Source organism: Narcine bancroftii, chromosome 7 (assembly GCF_036971445.1).
Source record: "Narcine bancroftii isolate sNarBan1 chromosome 7, sNarBan1.hap1, whole genome shotgun sequence".
Taxonomy (NCBI): domain Eukaryota; kingdom Metazoa; phylum Chordata; class Chondrichthyes; order Torpediniformes; family Narcinidae; genus Narcine; species Narcine bancroftii.
Window position 1 is genome coordinate 170,054,516 of NC_091475.1, and position 15,340 is coordinate 170,069,855.

Genomic DNA, 15,340 nt, shown 5'->3' on the forward strand with positions numbered 1-15,340 from the left:
GTTAGTCAATAGAATGATGAATTGGAAGATAACAGAAAGTTGGAAATTGAATTTGTAACCAGAATGGAGTGATCGGGCTCTGTTTAGAGGATCTCGATAACAGAAACAGCAATCAAAACCATTGTATGAAGCAGTAAGCATTCTTTGTTTATTACAGATTAGAACACAGTTTAGGGCTTTGGAGTTGCTTGTCCAATGGACTGTTTTGGTTTTTGGAACAATTGTTGTGCATGTTGATATCTGAATGTGAGGAACAACACAATGAAAAAAATAGAAGCTGCTATTTTCAAGCAAGATTGATGGAGGACATAGAACAGGGAAAAAAAAGCAGTTGTGTGGATACATTACTCCCAGAATTACTGCAAAAACCATTAATAGAATTGGATATTGAATTCTCAAGAGTGGCTGCATCCATGTCACAAGATGGTGGTGAGAAGGATGCAAAATCTAAGATGGAGACATGAGGCCTTATAGGTAGGGCCAAAGGCCCAGGTAATTTTTTCCTGGACCACCCCCTCCCTCTTGAAAACCATGGTTTGAAAAGGCAAAATGCCAAGGAGGAGAAAATTAAAAGATTCATACCTTCAGACAACAGCGGGCCGCTTCGGCACGTCACTATGGCAGCTCAATGTAGGATGAATCCTCGTTAACCATAATCACTCATGCAGCTGGAACCACTCCGTATTTCCCAGAGCGGTCCCAGCTGCGTGAGGGATTATGGAAAACAAAGTCAGCCATTCATCCTGCATTGTGCCGCCGTTGCAATGTGCCGAAGCAGCCCCGAAGCACTGGGGGGGTGGGTGACTGACTGATAGACAGCTGGCGGAGGGAGGAGGCGGGCATGCAACCGATGGACAGGGAGTGAACTTACTCTTACCCCTTTGAGTGCATAACATGTCATCGGTTGGGGGTGGGATCCCCTAAATTGCTGGGGAGGGCAAATTCCCAGGAATTTGGACCATGGTGTGAAAGGCCTGGGAAGTCCTGCATTCCCGGGAATTTCACCGAGCCCAAGTAGGGGTCACCACTCAGCTGCAGTGTGAAAAGGGCAACTGTCAGAGATTGAGGCATCGTCTGAAGTATAGTACCTAATGATGGCATCTTAAATGCTGGTAGCATGAGAAGTAAGAGTTCTAGAGCAGGCTCCAGAGTTTCAAGTGTTGAATCTGTGTGTTTAAAGATTGAAACAGGCAGCAGCAACCTAGTCGTGACAAGACAAGATGAAATGGCTGCATTGTTAATTCAGTTACAGACACCACTCTACTCAAGATAAAAATTCCAATTTTTGATGGTGACCCAGTTCAATTTCAAGAGTTTAGGAAAAGTTTTGAATGCAGCATTGAAATTAAAAGTCGTAATTTGAAGGATTGTTTAGAGTATTTGCTTCAGTTCACAAGTGGACGACCACAAGAACTTGTAAAGAGTTGTCAGCATATGGCTCCGGATCAAGGGTTCAAAATAACTAAGTGGTTATTAGAGAAACATTTCGGTGACAAGTATAGAATTTCTATATGGTCATCAATAAGACCAGAGAACACGAATGGTTTACAAGCGTGCGCTCTCTTTCTAAGAGGATGTTGCATTGTCATGAGCAAGATTGGCCACATACCTCAGAATATGGTAAAGATTGTAGATAAATTACCCTACTGGATGAGAAGACAAGTTGTTGAATATCATGAAAAACATAAGATGGCAGCTACTTTTAAGTATTTGGTGGATTTCATTGAAAGACAAGTGGGCAAGTAAATCCAGTGTATGTAATTTAAGAGTACTCAAACAATGGGTTAAGAAGTTGAAAAGTCCAAATAGTTTCTTCAACCAAAATTGAAGAAAAGTACGTTTGCCACCTCTCTGATAGTGGTGGTGGTGTGGTGAATGTCTGCCAAGCAACCTGTCTCCCCGCTGGCGAGCCTTGCTGTACTAACATTGGCTGTGCATTATCTCTACTCTTAAGGACACATCTCTCTGATAGTGGTGGTGGTGTGGAGAATGTCTGCCAAGCTGCCTGTCTCCCCTCTGGTGAGCCTTGCTGTACTAACATTGGCTGTGCATTATCTGTACTGTTAAGGACACACCTCTCTGATAGTGGTGGTGGTGTGGAGAATGTCTGCCAAGCTGCCTGTCTCTCCTCTGGTGAGCCTTGCTGTACTAACATTGGGTGTGCATTATCTGTACTGTTAAGGACACACCTCTCTGATAGTGGTGGTGGTGTGGAGAATGTCTGCCAAGCTGCCTGTCTCCCCTCTGGTGAGCCTTGCTGTACTAACATTGGCTGTGCATTATCTGTACTGTTAAGGACACTCCCCTTGGGTATAACTATATATACACCTATTGTCTTTCATTATTGTACCATGAGTTTCTGCTAATAAAAGGCATGATTATTGTTTGACCACATCGTCTTTGTCTGCTTCATCAACTGGCATTTCAGGTGGATAAAGAAATTAAGGAAAATCCAAGTTCACCTGTTGAGAAAATATGTTTGTTATGTAATGATGAACACGATTTGGAAAAAATGTGCATATGTGGCACTGCATCATTTTGTACTGAAGGGCTAAGAAAAGGCTTAATCTTGAAGGAAAAAGGACAAAGGTTCTCTTGAAAACCATGGGACAAAGAAAGTTTGTTGAAACTAACATGGTTTCAAGGTTAAAGGTTGCTGGAAAACACTGCTGTTGTTGTGATTTTCCAGCATATATACACAGAAGACATTACCTGTGCATAAAGGAAACATCCCACAGCAAAATGATGTGGATCAGTGGAAATAAATACCGGGAGCAGATAACTCTGAAATAGAAATGGCAATTGATTTGAATGTACTAAAGGCACTTGAACCAAGAGAGGTAATCTCTAGTGAGGGAGATGGACCTTGCGCTATTTGAAAAAAAAAATTATATTGCTTAGAAGCAGTGAACAACAAAGGTCAATATAATATCTTGTGAAACTCAAAGAACCTTGAGAAGAATACAAACAGTTCTTAGAAAATCTTACTGATGTAAATAAATAAGGAACTCTAAATCAATAAAGAAGAAATGGTTTTCATCAAAAATAGATGAAAATGAAGCGTTAGAAGATGCTGCAAATCCTGCTGATGATAATTTGTGAAGTTAAATCAAAAGCAGGAATGAAACAAATACTTGGAAACAAAACTGAATCTGATGAATCTTCAGCTTTGAAAGTTGACAAGAATGAAGAATAATTGTAAATAGAATTTGTAAAACCAAGAGGGAGGAAAGAACAACTGCTAATTAAATTAATACAGTTATTGAAGAAAGGGATTCAGTATCATCAAAATGCAAAAAGTTGGGTGAAAGATAACAAGTTATTGTTTAATGACACCAGACCACTGACTGGAAAATTTTAAAAAAAGCATTACATTTTTGTAGACTCAGTTGATAAATATAGATAGAGAATCTGATAGAAAACCTCAAGATAAATCATCAAGAAATGAGACTGAATTGAAGGTTGCAAATTTGAATCTGAAATTACAGGAATAGACAATGAAAGTCAAAGTGTCTGTTGATAAGTTTGATGAATCAATGTTGTTTGAGACCTGCTTTTTCTATTACCAACCACAAAAGAGAAAGAAAACTCATTTCATTACCTCAAGCAAGTGAATAGCTTGAAAATTAAAATTGACTTTCAATAAAGAATGATTGCTAAAATCTGACTTTTTCAAGAAGCAGAATTCTTTGATGATTGATTCTCACTTTCTTTTGAACATTTACCCAATGTATTATTATATTTGATTTGTTTCGTAATGGTAATTATTATTGGTAGATATAACAATTGGGGGCTAATATTGTAGGGGTTAAATGCACTTATATAACCAGGGCTACCAATTATGGAGCAGTCCGCAGTTTGTTTTGCATTCCTTTGAATATAGTCTGTGAAACCAGAATCTTTTTCTGTGTGGTTTTCAGATAAGAAAGCCAATTTCAAATTGTCCCTTATTCTGAGAAGATGTAGAGTCGAGAGACCTGAAAACTCGACTGACTGCATCAATCACGTTTTAAGTAATTCATTAACCATCATGTTAATCATGTTCAAAGTTGATAAGTAATAACCCTCATAAGGTATAATAAACTGTTGAAAAACTCTAGTCAACTTTGTCATTGATTGTTTATGAAGAATGAGTCACAAATAAAGGAATTCCAGCCTCCACAGGCAACTATATAGGAAGATAGTTGCTACGAAATATTTACATTGCACCTTCAACAAAGCTAAACACCATATGTCACATTTAGATAATTAAAATACATATTTAACAGTGAATTATATAAGGAAGTATTATGATAATTTTTAAAGATAGGTTTAAGGAGCGTTTTCCAGAACTTGTATTCTTAGATATAACAATTAGTGATAGAGCATTGAGCATTGAAGGCATGTAAAAATAACTCACAAAACTTCGTTTTCCAAAATCCCTCATGCAGGTGGGACCGCTCTGGGAAATACAGTGTGGTTCCAGCTGCATGAGTGATTATGGTTAACGGGGATGGCTATTCATCCCATATTAGCTGGAAGAAGTCAAACATTAAGACAGGAATAATTTTAAAATCAGGATGAGAATTTCAAAATTGAGGCAACCCTGAGGCAGGAGCTAGGCTAGATGGTTGACAATAGAACTATAAATTTGGATAAGCGTAGAGTTTTTATTATCTTAAGTTTATAGTGGGTCTATGTATCAATTTGACTAGTCTTAAAATTCTGCATGGTTAAAATATGCTAATACTATCTTCAAATTGGTTGTTATAATAAATGTATGGGTGCATGAAAACCAAACAATTTTTAAAAAAAACTAAATAAACCTGGACAAGAAAATATGGAGAAATAATTTCATTTTTATTTTAAAGAGGGTTGAAAACTTGCCTTAAGGGGTTGGCACTAGAGTAGAAAAATCAGATGAGATTGTATGGGGAGCAAAAATAAGATATGAAGGTGCTTTGGCAGATATTGTTAAGGAAAATCCAAAGGGTTTCTACAAGTATATTAAAAGTAAGGGACAAAATTGGACCCCTAGAAAATCAGAGTGGTCAACTATGTGTGGAGCCTCATGAAATGGGGAGATCTTAAACATTTTTTTTTGCATTGGTATTTACACAGGAAACTGGCATAGTGAATAAGAATAGAAGGGAAACAAATAGAAGTATCATGGAGCTTATGGAGTTTGAGGAGAAGGAGGTGATTGATGCCTTACATTGAATAAAAGTAGACAAATCCCCTGGACTGGATATGATATTCCTCTGCACCTGGAGGGAGACCAGTGCTGAAATTGCAGGGGCCTTGGCAGGTATATTCAAAATGCCCTTAGTCACGGGGTAGGTGCCAGAGGATTGGAGGATAGCTCATGTTGTCCCGACATTTAAGAAGGGCTCCAAGAGTAAACCAGGCAATTATAGGACAATGATCCTGACCTCAGTAGTATGTAAATTATTTGAAGGATTTCTGAGAGATAGGATATATAGTTATTTGGACCATCATCACCTGATTCAGGACAATCAGCATGGATTTGTGTGCAATTGATAATGTTTAAAAAATCTTGTAGAGTTTTTTGAGGAAGTTACCAAGAAGGGTGATGAGGGAAAAACTGGATGTTGTCTATATGGACTTTAGTAAGGCCTTTGACGAGGTTCCACGAGAGGTTGATTCAAAAGGTTAGAACACTAGGTATACATAGAGAGGTTGCAAACTGGATTCAAAATTGGCTTAGTGGAAGAAAACAGAGGATGGTTGCTTCTCAGACTAGAGGTCTGTGTTGAGTAGTTTACCTCCAGGATCTGTGTTAGGACCATTATTGTTCGTTATCTATATAAATGACCTAGATGATAATGTGGTGATTTGGATCAGCAAGTTTTCTAATGACACAAAGACGTCGTGGACCGTGAGGAAGATTTTCAAAGCTTGCAGAGGGATCTGGACCAGCTGGGAAATTGGGCCAGTAAATGCTTGATGGAATTTTATGCAGATAAGTGTGAGGTGTTGCACTTTGGAAGAGAGAACCACGGTAGGACGTACACAGTAAATGGACTGTGGAGGAGCAAAGAGATCTGGGAATAGATATACATTGCACATGTAGCGTCACAAGAAAGCATTTAGCATCTTAGCCTTTATAAATCTAAGTCTTGAGTATAGAACAGTGATACTCAGACTTTTTCTTTCCACTCACATACCACTTTAAGTATTCCCTATGCCATAGGTGCTCTGTGATTATTAAGAGATTACTTAAGGTGGTATGTGAGTGGAAAGAAAAAGTTTGAAAACCACTGTTTTAATTAACTAGTTATGTTCATTTTCATTTTTCTTCTTTGGCTTGGCTTCGCGGACGAAGATTTATGGAGGGGGTAAAAAGTCCACGTCAGCTGCAGGCTCGTTTGTGGCTGACAAGTCCGATGCGGGACAGGCAGACACGATTGCAGCGGTTGCAGGGGAAAATTGGTTGGTTGGGGTTGGGTGTTGGGTTTTTCCTCCTTTGCCTTTTGTCAGTGAGGTGGGCTCTGCGGTCTTCTTCAAAGGAGGTTGCTGCCCGCCAAACTGTGAGGCGCCAAGATGCACGGTTTGAGGCGTTATCAGCCCACTGGCGGTGGTCAATGTGGCAGGCACCAAGAGATTTCTTTAGGCAATCCTTGTACCTTTTGTTTGGCCTGGAAGTCAGCCTGAAGAAAACTGAGGTCCTCCATCAGCCAGCTCCCCACCATGATTACCAGCCCCCCCACATCTCCATCGGGCACACAAAACTCAAAACGGTCAACCAGTTTACCTATCTCAGCTGCACCATTTCATCAGATGCAAGGATCGACAATGAGATAGACAACAGACTCGCCAAGGCAAATAGCGCCTTTGGAAGACTACACAAAAGAGTCTGGAAAAACAACCAACTGAAAAACCTCACAAAGATAAGCGTATACAGAGCCGTTGTCATACCCACACTCCTGTTCGGCTCCGAATCATGGGTCCTCTACCGGCACCACCTACGGCTTCTAGAACGCTTCCACCAGCGTTGTCTCCGCTCCATCCTCAACATCCATTGGAGCGCTTACATCCCTAACGTCGAAGTACTCGAGATGGCAGAGGTCGACAGCATCGAGTCCACGCTGCTGAAGATCCAGCTGCGCTGGATGGGTCACGTCTCCAGAATGGAGGACCATCGCCTTCCCAAGATCGTGTTATATGGCGAGCTCTCCACTGGCCACCGTGACAGAGGTGCACCAAAGAAAAGGTACAAGGATTCATTTTCATAACTCCAGAGGAAATGGGTCAATGACAATTTTTATCAAGCAAAATATTTCAGTAACAATTGTGTCTAGAGAAGTGATTCTCAACCTTCCCACTCACATACCACCTTAAGCATTCTCTAGAGCACCAATGGCATAGGGATTACTTAAAGTGGCATGTGAGTGGGACGAAAAAGGTTGAGAACTACTGGAATAGAAGTTGGGATGTTATGTTGAAGTTATTCAAGTCACTGGTGAAACCAACTTAGAAAATTGTGTGCAGTTCTGGTTGCCCAACAGCAAGAAAGATATCAATAAGATTGAAAGAGTGCAGAGAAAATTTACTATGAAGGGTCTTCAGGAATTGAGTTACCGGGAAAGATTTAAAAAGTTAAGGACTATACTCATTAGAATGAAGGATGAGGGGAGACCTGATGGAGGTTTATAAGATTGAGTAGATGTGAGTAGGATGTTTCCACTTAGATTGAGGGAGATCAATCGAGAGGTCATAGCTTTAGGCTGAAAGGGGAGAGGTATAAGGGGAAAGTTTTTCACTCTGGAAGTGGTAGGAGTGTGGAATGATATACTGAATGCAGATTTAATCTTGAGTTTTAAAAGTAAATTGGATAAATACATGGATAGGAGAGACTGGAGGGTTATGGAATGAGAGGTCAGCGGAACGAGCTAGTTTTATTGGTCGGCACAGACCAGAAGGCTTGAATGGCCTGTTTTTCTGTGCTGTTACATTCTATGGTTCTATTATCAGTTTTCTCTTCTCTCATGTGAGAACACATTAACCAACTCTGTTTTTGGTTGAAGTTGTTGCTTGGAATTTCCATGGAATTCTCAATTTTCTGCAGTAACTTTGATGGAATCCCAAAGGTTAATAGCCATTTAAACCACTTCTGTGGGCTTATCCTGAGATACACTAGGAAATCTGGCAATCATGGAGAAGATTGTAACTGGAACGAGTGGAAAAACTAAAACCAAACCAGGTTTATTTTGAAAAGGCGTTATTACCACTGGACTTGATATTTTTTGTTTTGTGATTAGACATTGCACAATTTCCATTTGTCATAGCCTAAGTGTTACTGGAGGAGAGCAGAAAAATGCATAAAAGCAACGTTGATTGTGTCTACTGGCCAGAAAGCAGTTAGCATTAGGTGATATAGTGGCATAGGTAATGTAGCCCCCTGCATTACAACTCCAACAGTCTGGGTTCAATTCTGTTGCTGTTCTAATTCTGTTGTTATGATGGAATGAGAACTATTTCTCTAGTTTCCTTCCATATCCCAAAGACATGGATTGGTAAATTGTACCCAGTGTGTTGGTGAGGGGTAGAAACTGGGGAGGAATTGATGGGAATGTGAAATGACTAAGTTACAGGGAAGAATAGTGGAGGAATATTGAAGGCTCTGTGAGTTGACGTTTACTCATTGTGCCAAAATAAGTTTGTGTGTTGCAAGGAATGACTGTAAATGTGATATAGCTCTACAGACATTTTTTAAAATGTTTAAATTAAGAATAGATGCTCTGCCTTCAATATGACAAAGATTTTTAAAATCTTGTTGACTGATGAATTTCAGCTTTTACGTATAGAGTATGAGAAAATTCTGTATCTGTTGTACTACTTACAATTGTGAGAAAATCATTCTAAGCATTGTTAATATTTCATTTTAATTTATTTTGCCCATTTTAAAAGGATTTAAAATAGATGTTTAACCATTTGTGCCCATATATTATTTTACCAGCTTAAATAAATTTGAAACTAAAGAACTTAAAAACATACAGGGTTTTGAGAGCAAGTGATTTTTATAAACACCATAGCATTCTACAAATGAAGGTTATTTACAATAGTGTTACGAGCCCAGAGGACCTCAAAACTCAGCAGCAATAGACATTCACCAAGACAAATGGTTACTTAAACAAAGGTTGCTTTTAATTATCTTTAAACATGAAAACAGGATCACACTTTAACTTATCACTATTAACTTAACTAACCTAACCCTCTTCTAATTGTAAGTGCACGTGTATAAAATATGTATGCAAGTTCAAAAAAGTTCTTTGATTCACAGTTGACTGGTTGCAGGAAATTTTTATATTGTGCACAGAATTTAACATTTATAAAGTTCACCAGGCTTTGGTGCTTGAAAGGTAAATGGTTACCGCTCAGGAAGGTGCTTGTCAGTTTAGAGAAAGAGATTTGTTGTTTGCTGGACACCCACAACTGATTCCTTGTAACCAGCCACTTCAGTGTCTTGCCGAAGAAACGCCCCATCAGGGTTCTCCAGATGATGACCTCTTTCTTTCAGGTCACCACAGAGTTCCATTTTGTTTCTCTTATTTCAAATGAAATATTAGGCAGCCACTCCTATCCTCTTGCATGAACCACAAGGGCTTTGACCAGGCTGAACTAAGCACTCACAACCCATCTTCCAAAGTGTTTTTCCACAAGCTTGCCAGCTTGTCCTGTTCCAGTCCCAGCTGCTGCTGCTGACTGTAGCACTGTAGAACTCAATCCTCTCTGCTTGCAAAACCACATGACCCTCTTAGAACAGCAAGTTCCACCCCAGACAGCCTGCAGCTCCGACGAGTTCTTTCATCTGTTGCCTTTTTGTAAACGACAATCCATTAGTGAAGTCTCTTGGGCACACTCCAAAGCTTTTGCAAAGGCTCTTGGTGCTGACCTGTCTAGCATGAGCAGAGCTCTAGTATTTTAAATAAGATCTGTTTTAAAGTGTTTGTATCAGACCTACAGTAAAAAACCTGCCCCAATTTATCTCCCAAAAACATCTATATACAACACAAATACAACACAATCTGTCATAATAGCAATAGCTGATCATTTTATTATCTGTTGAGGTCCTTAATGTAATATCAGGTTTATGTCTTATTTGGAAACGTAAAAAGGCTAAGCTACTTAAAATTCCATATTTGACAACATATAGGACCCACTAGCATATAAGATTCCTTCCCCCACCCACCCCCCCCCCCCCCCCCCAATTTTAGAGTGAAATTTTAGGAAAATTTTATTTTACTGTATTTATAGGTAAAACTTGGACAAAACATCAACTAGGACATCAGTAAAACTTGTTTTAATAATAATTCAACTGTAATTAACCAGAGAAAACCTTTAATAAGTGAACATTAAAACAACTGTCATAAGCAGAAAGAAAATAAAACATCAGTGTTCTGTTCTAAAGACTTTAATCATCTTCATTACCTAAAGATTCATCAGCATCATCTCTGTTAAAGCTCAAAAACTTAGCATCAGTACCTACTGGTATCACTGACTTCAAATAATGGATTGTCCTCAGTGCCATCAAGGCCATTACTAATTCCACACTTTTTAAAAGCCTTAACAATAGGCCCTTTCAAACTGCCATGTAAAATGGGGTTAACTGGGCAATTTGCAGTTATCGACCCAGTTACGTGGCAATTTGAAAGGGTCCAACCAGGTCCCTGACCTATCTCAGAGGTGGTCAAGGAACCCAGTAAAATTTATGTGGGCATCCTGATCTGGCGATTTTAAAAAGGGAAATGGCTGCGCAGGTTACTCTGGTGACGTGAACTCTTGCGTCACAGGGAAACCCTTGGCTGAGGTGCTGCTGCTGCGACCTGGGGGGTGGGGGGCTGTGATTTGGGGGAGAAGGGGGGCTGCGATGTGCCACTGCTGTGAACGCCATTCCGGTTCACAGCGATAGCTCAATGCAGGAGCAATGGCCATCTTCCTTAAATCTTTGTCATATTGAAGGCAGAGCATCTATTCTTAATTTAAACATTTTAAAAAATGTCTGTAGAGCTATATCACATTTACAGTCATTCCTTGCAGCACACAAACTTATTTTGGCACAATGAGTAATGTCAACTCACAGAGCCTTCAATATTCCTCCACTATTCTTCCCTGTAACTTAGTCATTTCACATTCCCATCAATTCCCCCATGCAGCTGGAACCAATAATATTTTGTCTTCATAATTCGCTGGCATTTTCTGTGCATTCGATGTTTTTGTAAGTAATGATTAACCATGCCATTACATGATCTGGTAACACCAACCTTCTGTTCCAGCAAAATCCTTATGATTTTGTTTTTCTCCTAAGCTCCTGGTTTTGTGCATTATCATCTTTGTAGAAATGTATTTCCCTGCTTCTCTTTTATTTAGCACCCAGTTTTTTTAATTCTTCAAGTTGTGACCAACATGGGGCTGGACAACGAAGGTTACGTTTCCCCTTTTTTTCATAGCCTCTAGCTGTTTATTTTTGCTTTCTCCATGCATGTACCATTTTTGCTGTAGGTGGTAGTCCAAAATCTTTAGATGTTGCTCTATTACCATGCTCTTTAGCATACGTTACAACTTAGTTTGTATGCAATAGTGTTGCTTGAGCACTTTCCTCCTTTCGCCATCTTGTGGATGAAATTCTCCACTACAGTGCCCAAAATGGCAGCTCCAAAATGTCACCTTTTGTGTATAAGACCTGGGGTTGTTTTTGGGGAGGGATAAAAGTATCAAATATGGTAATCATTATTAGAATTTTTTTTGTTTAAAGCAGCAATCCTTTGTGACATTTGAATGCAAGTACAGAAATGCTTCTCTTTTATAATGTTGCAACAAAAAACAAAAAGTTGTCCTATGACCTTCCTAAAGATGACTTTTAGCAATGAACTTCCACGTCAAATAGTGAATTGACTACTGTTTTCATGCATAAGTTGTTTAAAATAAAATTCTGAAGATAAATTGTGAAAGGGAAGCCACCTTTAGATCAATATATGTTTATAATGAATGTTCCTGGAAGTTCCATCTGAAATTATTGTACAGTGATATAACTGATGTATTGCCAACTTAATTTATTTCTGATAACATTTCTGAAAAGTGTTTTTGGATGTATATTCCTTAAAGTTTTTGGGAAAGGTGAAACTGAAAAGATCTGAAACATAGTTTCTGCTTAAAACTATCACCAAGTTATTAACAATAATTCTTCAAAGTCTGTTAAAAATCCAATGAGAATTAAAAGCTGTAGCACCATCCTTTTAAAATTTAACAATTTTTAGCATTCCAAGAATTGTCATTATTTTATTTCTCATTTTCACCCCCGCTGCCTCATTCCACCGAGCATGTAATCCTGTTCCTCCCAGAGTAAATAATAGTTCATTCATTTCTGAAGGCCAAAGCAATACCTATCTTCACTTATTTGCTTCTATGTACCATGGCTAGCAAAAGCTTTACTCAGTAATCTTGATGAGTATCAATTCTGTGCAGAATTACAGGGAAACAGTACATATAACAAATTTTGATTTTTAAAGGCATTATACATTTTACAAAGTTACCTTTTGTGTAGCACAATAGGGGATCATGGTTTTGGAAATAATATACAAGCATGGATAGAAAAATGGATAATTACCAGGAGTGACAACTAGGGATGAAGAGGGTGAGTATCAATCTCAGCTAGGTAACCTGTAATAGTTGTGCTGCAGCAATCAGTACTGGAAACATTGCTATGTACAATTCTATTATTTAGATAAGGATAACATGCACATTAGTCTGATTTAGAGATGATACAAAAGCACGAGCAATGGTAAATGGAGTACTCTGTGGAAATGTGAAGTTCACTTTGGAAGGAAGAATGATAAAAAATTATATTTAAAATCTGAAAGATTGTAAAAACCAATAGCATAGAGATTTAGATCTTCTATCTGAAACTTGGAAAGATAGCATACTGCTGCTGTGGATTATCAGTGAGATTAATGGAATACTGGTTTCTATTTCAAGCAGAATAGAAGTAGAGCAATCTTACAATGAGACCATATCTGATTTTGATCATAATATTAAGGGCAAGGTCTCACTTGAACCACATCAAATAACTTTCAGTTGGATGATTCTGCTTATGGAAAGTTTGTCTTATGACAAAAGTTTAAATAGATTGGGTCTGTAATTGATACCTCAAAGAAGGAAAGTTGTTCTTATTAAAATTTATAAGATTCATAGGGGAAATTGATACAATGCAAATTCTAGGAGGATGTCTTTCCTTATTGGAAAGTATAGAAGCAGAGAACATGGACCCAAATGAGGAAATTACCATTTAAAACTAATAACATTTCTTCTCAAGGTATTGTGAGTCTTTGGAATTTCTTGCCCCAGAACAATTCAGAGGCTGAATATTTAAATATACTCAGCTAAGATGAGATCTTTTTAATCAGTAGGAAAGTCAAGGATTATGGGATTAGAGCTGGAAAGCGGACTTGAGAAAAGCTCTTGTTGAATAAAGAAGCAGGTTTAAGGAATGAAATAGCTTATTCCTGCTTTTGATTCCTATATTGTTCAATTGTTCTTAGCTTGTACATGTTCTGCAAACAACATTTTGTATTTAACCAAGCAAAACAACCCAAGGCACTTTGTAAAATTGAATTTCAGAAATTCCCCTTGAGGAGCCAAATGAATGAGCAAAATGCAAACTTTATTTTAACCATATAACCATTTACGGAGCGGAAACAGGCCATGTTGGCCTTTCGAGTCTGCACCGGTTCACTGATTTTGTCCATTGGAGAAAGAATATTCTTGAACCTCGATGTGGTTAACTTCAGATTTCTATATCTTCTTCCTTTCATCATCCAATCGAGATGTCTGATTTCTTCAGACTTCAGAATTTCTCTTCCAGCTCTTGTCCTTATAGCTCTCTCTCTCTGATTCTTATCTTGTGTAGAAACAAAATGCGGCTTTTGACCACTTACCTGCCCAAAATCTCCAGAAGCTCCACAATCCCATTATGGTGTTCAGTTTCATAAATAAATCTTGCATGAATGCTTTGGTTTATTAGATGAACACAATTTATAAAGTTTAAAAGGTCTGGTAGAAACAAAGACAATATGGTTAGCATATCAGTTAGTGCAACACTATTACAGCACCAGGGACCCAGGTTTGAACTCAGCACAGTCTGTAAGGAGTTTGTATGTTCTCCCCATGTATACATGGGTTTCCTCCAGGTGCTCCAGTTTCCTCCCACCTTTCAAAATGTTCAGGGGTTGTACACTAATTGAGCTATTTGTGTGGAATGGTCTCATTACTGTGCTGTACGTCTAAATTTAAATAAAAGAATTTAATAATATGAGCAAAATTGAACAAAATGCCTTGACCATGGTTCATTTTCTGAAGGCCCAAAGTAGTGGAATGAAATTAATGCTAAGGAAATAAGAGATAAGGGTTAGTGACAATATCTTTATGCATCCAAATGTTTAATTGAAAGCAAAAGGTTTGCAGTAGCAATCAAAAGTTTCCTAGAAATATTTTGCTCTATGAATTCTTTCACATCTATTTGTGAACATCAATGAGTTGGGGCAATGTAATATTTCTCTTGTGAATCCTTTGTTACTGTTCCTTCCAACAATGCACCAAGAAAGTGTTCTGGTATAGGCATAAAGCAGGATATGGTTTTAATTCTCACAATGTTAATCCAGTTGTTTTTTAAAAAAAATGTATACAATAAAGACGAGTAGATGGCTTTGAGGTTTATAGTTATAATTCTTAAGGCAATGCTTTATTAAAATGTTTACAGTGAACAGTATAAAATAGCAATAAAATATTTAAATGGAATAACATTGACATTTTGTGTAAGACTGTTTAATAAAAGAATTGAATTCATCAAATTTGTTTCTATTAATTTGCTGTTTAGCCTTGAAGAACATGGAAATATACTAATGCACTGTCCAAGTATAATTAAGTCTTTTGTCTCAATGGTGGCTGAGATTATTTGAAAGTAGGATCCTTCTTACACGAGACCATTTAGCCCATCAAGTCAAATACAGCTAGGGTGCATACAAAAGCCTGAAATGAGTGTTGGGTCTTTCTACTGAAGTGTTCTACACAGTTTGGACACAAGAAGATAAAGAAGGCGAGGCTACAGAGAAAGACCAAGGCTCAACTATTTTGACAAATGCATAAAGATATATAACTCTAGGCCATGTGCACATGAATGTTCTTTCCACACATTGCACAAATGTCCTTTCATTTGTAGGATTTAATCCTCTCAACATTTATCTGAATGCATTGTAAAGCCACCATTCACAGATGTAAACCCTTGTATGGATCAAAACTGACAACAATCCAAAAAAAAGATACATGATCTCTGCTCGAGTCTGTT